A 6,943-nucleotide genomic window follows, 5' to 3' on the forward strand; every position below is an offset into this window, starting at 1 on the left:
GTGGTTAATGTAGGGAGCATGGAAGCACAGCTGTCATCCTGCAGGATAATTCGGAAGGGATGAGAAGCAGAGCGCAGGTAAATACGGTTCTTGCAACCTGTAAAGGAGATGGGTTAAACACTGATTATATTCCAGAAATTAAAGAAAATTTATGCAAAAGAACTAAAACCCAGCGCTATAAAAGCCTGATGACCCTACTTCATGCTGCATTGATCTGGGTGCTGGATGTGTTTCCTTGACAGTTCAGGCAACACTGTTTTTAATTCTTTGGAGACAATCTGTTATTAAATTGATCTGTGTATTTATGTTCTGTCCTATTCACTGTTATTTACTGTTCACCAAGCCTGCCAACTTTTAAACAGTCTTGGTATAAATGTTTGTTCCCAAACCTTTGCTGATAGATGTGTTTTATGTAACAGTTACGGAGTCCATTAACATGAAGCACTAAAACACAAAAAGAAACTAAAGAGATTTATAAGCATATGAAATGCCCTCACCAGAGACAGTTGAAATAATAAATCCAGAGTCAAAGGAACATTTGTGAAGTTGCCATGAGCAGATTTACCTACTTCAAAACATGTTTTGTGGGACTGAGTCACGCTCTATCTTATGTTTAACTTAAAAGGTGAAATAGAAATTGACTCTAATTTATTGGTAATGACCCCTGGTTGTGTTAAAGAAAACCCTCCTGTTGGAGAAGAGAGAAATTCCACTTGAAACACTTCTATGTCATTTGCATTCCTGTTAAGAGAGATTGTCTAAGTGATTTTTCTTTAAAAGTTGAACGTTTAGGAAATCTCATATTATTGGTATTTCAAGGGACATCAAAATACTTCCAACATTATTGTTTTATAAAAATACCTAATTCTGAGCCCAACTGCGGGTGGCAACAGTAGTCTAGAGGGAAATTTTTTCTTGGCTGTAACTTGAGATATAATTAGTATCCTCAGAAACAGGCAACCCCCCTCACCCCCCCACCTCTCTAAAGAAAGTTTAGCCAAGCAAAATGGTGGCATCTGTGTCCTCGTTAAAACATCAGATTGACAAAGTCCATGTACTTCTCTGTTTCAAAAAGTTCCAGCTCTTTTAAACACTGACATTCTTATCATTTTGTGTGTTGGTGCTGGCCACTGGCTAACAGTATCCGTGTAGATTTCTCCTGGAATATCTTTCCTCCATCAACTGATAAGTAAGTGGCTCCTAGGATTTCTGGTGGAGAGCTCTGCTCAGGAAAGACAGCTGATAGTACATATTTGAAATTGTCACAGAAAGCATTCCTTCTCCTCTTGTTTTGTGTTGTTGCTGTTGCTTGCTGGCTTGTCTGTGTTTTCCCGTTTGAAGGAAATTTCGGAGGTCTAAAAACCTCTGAGCTTTCAGGTGGAGGCGGCCCAGGCACCAGAGTGGCAGTTTAATATGCTTTACTTAGAGAGAAAAGACCCTGGTATTGTAAATCTAGCCTGTATGCACTATCGCAGGACTAATCCATGGCCATAAAATTAGAGTCAAATAGAAGATAAACTGCAAGCCACTGTTTTCACATCAATCTGTACAAACAAGCTATCATGTTATTTTAAGAGTGAAAACAAAATTCTTAATTGCTCCTTAAGCGTGGAGCTCTAAGTATGGGATTATTATAAAAATATTTTCGAGCAAATTGATTTTTCCTGTACAACTTTTTAAAAATGAAAAAAGTTAAATTTCAGGGGGGAGAACCCCGTCTCAGTCCCCCACAGTAAATACATCTAATACTGGGGGGTTATTCCTCCCCGGCTCTCGTTATTCTGCTCGTCCACATTTTTATTTTATTTTTTCACTGGATTCAACCAATAGAATGCTCTGGGATGTCTTCGATGACAATGTGTAAATTGTGGGTTTAAGACATGGTTTCGGAAGACATAAGATAATTTGCAGAAAGGAAAAATGTGTAAGTATCGTTTTTCCTGCCACAACAATACCGAAATTGTTCAAAAGAAAAGATTTTCAAATCTTGTGAACAGCATACTATAGTTTTCAAATGTAGGAAGTAAAAATTGAATTTGAAGAGGTAGCAGGAAGAAGTAAAAACTCCAGCCTTGATGGGAAGGGTGTGAAGACTCACTCACTTCTGGGGTGAGCTCTGAGGTCCCCCACCTGCTCTAGGACCCCTTAGGCTCCTTATAAGCCTCAATGCATCTCTGAGCTGCAGCTGGCCAGGCCCAGGGCAGAATGTGGCTGGCAGGGAAGCCCTGCCCATCTAGGCTGCCTCTAGAGCTCTGTGCTATCAGAACAGGAAGGGCTTTAGCCTAGTCCCTCTCACTTAACAGATAAAAAGCCTGAGGTCCTGGGGAGTGAAAGAACTCAGGGCAGGGCTGGCTGTGTCGCCAGGCAGCAGTCCTCCCTGCCAGGCGTCTGAGCAGTCCAGGGCCACTCTCTACCTCTCCACAGGTGGCCCTGCTGTCTCCAGCTGCCTGCAGAGCACTGCCTGACAGTGGTGGTCCGAAGCAGCTAGTTCTCAAGTGCAAACCCAGATGAAACGGTTTTTAGATAGAGAGAGAGGATTTCTATCTCCCTTTCTCCCCGGGGCACATTCTAAACCCTTTTCAATGATTCTGAAAAGCCTCTAAGTTTTCCATTCGGTGAAAGAATGTACCAGAGAACCTAAAAAATGACAGTTTTTTAACAACAGAACCTGATAAAATCCTGCTGTCCCTTCAAGGCTTGATATAAATTCTGCGATTCTGGACTCTTGGACCTGGAAGGGGCATTATAAAGGTGATATTTTGTTACGACTTTTAAGCTATAGTTAAAAAAAAAACAGGGAGGTTATTAATTCCATAACTAAGTGGTTACTTACTAAACATTCCTGCCTTCAACTACAATTACTGAAGAAATAGCTTTTTAATTTTTTTGAACTGAACTCCAAAACAGTAGTGAGATGATGTTAGTCACGAGGATGATGGGGTTTGCCTGGTTGAGAAGATGGTATTGAACATGGACTTTCTGTATCATTGCTAACTTACTCTGTTCCTGCTGCTATAACGAAGTACCTTCGACTGGGTGATTTGTAAATCATGGAATTATATTTCTCACTGTTCTGGAGGCTGGGAAGTCTAAGAGTAGGGTGACAGCAGATTTAGTGTCTACTGAGGAATTGGCCTTTTTGCGGTGTCTTGATAGAATCTCATTCTGTCGCCCTGGGTAGAGTGCTGTGGCATCATCGTAGCTCACAGCAACCTCAAACCCTTGGGCTCAAGTGATTCTCTTGCCGTAGCTTCCCAAGTATCTGGGACTACAGGCGCCCACCACAATGCTCACCTAGTTTTTCTGGTTTGGGTAGAGCTGGGGTCTTGCTTTTACTCATGCTGGTCTCATACTCCTGAGCTCAGGCAATCTACCTGCCTCAGCCTTCGGGAGTGCTAGGATTACAGGTGTGAGCCACTATGTCTGGTCACTTTATTTTTTCCTTTCTTAGATTTACCTTAAAAAAAAATCTGTACATAATAGCTGTACATATTTATGGGGTATGTGTGATATTTTGTTACCCACATAGAATGTGTAATGATCAAGCCTGGGTATTTGGGGTGTCTGTCACCCCAAGTATCATTCCTATGTGTCGGGAACAATTCAAGTTCTCTCTTGTAGCTGCTTTGATATATTCAACGTGTTGTTGTTAACTTTAGTCGGCCTCCTCTGCTATCAAACATTAGAACTTGAACCTTCCATCTAACTGTATTTTTGTGCCCTTTAATCAAACTCTCTTTACCTCACCCCACCCCACCCCACTCTTCCCCTCCTCTAGTGATCATCATTCTGTTCTTTACCTCAATGAGATTATTTTTTTTAGCTCCCACATATGAGTGAGAAGATGTGATATTTGTCTTTGTGTGCTTGGCTGATTTCACTTAACATAATGTCCTCCAGCTCCAAACAGATTTCGTTCCGCAGATGACAGGATTTCATTCTTTTTTATGGCTGAATACTATTGCATTGTATATATGTACCACATTTTTTAATCCATTCATCCATTGATGCCACTTTGATTAAATTTATAACTAGATATAAATGGATGGGGATTGTTCCTCTGTATTTTGGCCATTATGAATAGGCTGACAATAGATATGGGGGTCCAGATATCTTGTGGATATTCTGATTTCCTACATTTTGGATAAATACCCAGTAATGGAACTGCTGGATCATCTGATAGTTCTCCCTTTAGTTATTTGAGGACCTCCATGCTGTTTTCCTTAGTGGTTGTACTAATTCACATTCCTGCCTCCCCCTAGGAGGATTCCTCTCTCTCCACATCCTTACCAGACTTTTAATTTATTTTTTTTTTGTCTTTTTGGTAGTACCCATTTTAACTGGAGTGAGATGATATCTCGTGATGTTTTTGATTTGCATTTCTCTGATGATAAGTGATGTTGAACAATTTTTTCATATACTTCTTGGCCATTCTGTAAGTCTTCTTTTCAGAAATACCTATTCAGATCCTTTTGCTTACTTCTTAATTGGATTACTAGTGATTTTTGCCATTGAGTTGTTTGAGTTTCTTATATATTGATTATTAATCTTTTTTCCGATGAATAGTTTGGAATTTTAAATACTTACTCCCATTCTCTAGGTTGTTTCTTCACTTTGTTCTTTCCCTTGTAATACAGAAGCTTTTAGCTTGATGTAATCCCATTAGTCTATTTTTGCTTTTGCTACCTGTGCCTTTGAGGTCTTGCCTAAAACATCTTTGCTTAGATCAATGTCTTGAAGTATTTTCCTAATGTTTTCTTCTAGTAGTTTCATACGTTCAGGTCTTACATTTTAATCTTTAATCCATTTTGATTTAATTGTTTTCATATAATGATAGATAAGTGTCTCATTTCATATTTCTGGATATGGTTGCCCGGTTTTCCCAGCACCATTTATTGAAGAAATTGTGCTTTCCCTAATATATAGCCTTGGTGCCTCCGTTGAAAATTAGTTGGCTGTAAATATGTGCATTTATTTCTGGGTTCTCTATTCTGTTCCTGGTCCATGTATTAGCTTTAATGCCAGACCATACCTTTTTGGTTACTATGGCTTTGTAGTATGCTTTGAAGCCAGATAATGTGACTTTTCTCAGGATTACTTTGGCTATTTGGGGTCTTTTGTGGTTTCATATGCATTTTAGGATTTTTTCCCCCATTTCTGTGAAGAACATCCTTGGTATATTGATAGATTATATTGAATCTGTAGATCATTTTGAGTACTATAAACATTTTTAACAATACTAATTCTTCCCATCCACAAGCATAGGCTATCTTTCCACTTGGTGGGTATATTCTCCGTTTCTTTCATCAATGTGTTACAGTTTTCTTTCTGGATCTTTCACTTCTTTGATTATATTTATAACTAGGTATTTTATTTTTTGGTAGCTATTATAAATGTGATGGCCTTTTCATTTCTTGATTTATATAAGCTGTTGGTGTGTATGTATGTGTATATATGTATATATATAAATGCTACTGATTTTTGTGTGTTGATTTCAGATCCTACAACTTTAGTGAATGCAATTATCAGTTGTAAGGCATCTTTGGTGGGAATCTTTAGGTTCTTCTAATTAGAAGATCATGTCATCTACAAACGAAGATAATTTGGCTTCCTCCTTTCCAATTTGGATGCTCTTTATTTCTTTTCTTTTTTTATAGAGATAGGGTCTTCCTCTGTGACCCAGGCTAAGGTGTAGTAGCATGATTATAATTCACTATAACCACCGTACCTGACTAATTATTTAGATTTTATAGAGATGGAGTCTTACTATGTTGCCAGAATGGTCTCGAACTCCTGGTTTCAAACCTCAGCTTCCCAAAGTTCTGGGAGTAAAGGTATGAACCACCAAACTCCTGGCCTCCTGCCTCAGTTTCCCAAAGTTCTGGGATTAAAGGTATGAACCACCATGCCCAGCCTGGATGCCCTTTCTTTCTATCACCCAACTGCTCTGGCCAAGACTTCTAGAACTGTATTGAATAAAAGTTAGTAAAATGGGCATCCTCATCTAGTTCCAGATTAAGGGAAAGGCTTTTGATTTTTTCCCTAAAAGTCAATATACTTTTAGTTATGAGTTTGTCATATATGGCCTTCGCTGTTCTGAGGTTTGTTTGTTCTATACCCAGCCCCTTCACAGGCATGCCTGCTCTAATCTTAGTGGAACAATATATGAGATTGACATTTAATTGGTGACCTTTTCCCTTGTGGCATGAGGAAATGGTAACTCCTGCTCAGATACCAGAGAGATATCTTGTTTTAAAATATAAAGTAAATCAGAGGTAATTTGTCTCAGTCAGGCAATGTATGATAAAAATATTTTAATTACAAGTATTGCTTTAGTTTATCTTATAAGTGAGATAAGGTTGAGCTAATAGGAAGGAAGTGAAGGCTAACCAAAGTTAGGTTATTGTTTCTGATGGGGCAACCCCTGTCCAGAACTGTTAAGGACCAGGCCTTTCTCTGATTGGCAAGTGGTACAGGGGGTTCTCAGGAGGATATTGTTGCAAAACACAACTTGCTTGTCTGGTGCCAGTCTCAATCCCCATGGCGTCCACCATGGGACAAGTCCAGGCAACTTCCCCCTGGGAGAAGGGTCAGTCTCTGTCATGCTTACCTTTTCCTAAAGGGAGAATGCCCAAACTTTGAACTTTTCATTCCTTGGGGTTTCCCCCTTTTTCTTTTTCCATAACAATACAATGAACAGGCTTTTTAAAAAAAATTCTCCGTGTTAAGCACAATCTATTTGACTGAAGAGTTTTCATGAACTCTTTGCTCTTGCCTGAATTCTCGCTAATTCTGACATGCTATCTCCAATGGCCAGTAGCCTCTGTGTTTGACCCCAACTCCTCAGCGGGTCTCTTTGTATACTCAGAGGTGGAAGAGTTGAGAGGAAATGCCTGGTGGTGTGGGAGATACCATTCCTTTGGCTCTTTCAAGATTTTAATTC

Source organism: Otolemur garnettii, unplaced genomic scaffold (assembly GCF_000181295.1).
Source record: "Otolemur garnettii isolate 467f Iridium unplaced genomic scaffold, OtoGar3 scaffold00160, whole genome shotgun sequence".
NCBI classification, from domain to species: domain Eukaryota; kingdom Metazoa; phylum Chordata; class Mammalia; order Primates; family Galagidae; genus Otolemur; species Otolemur garnettii.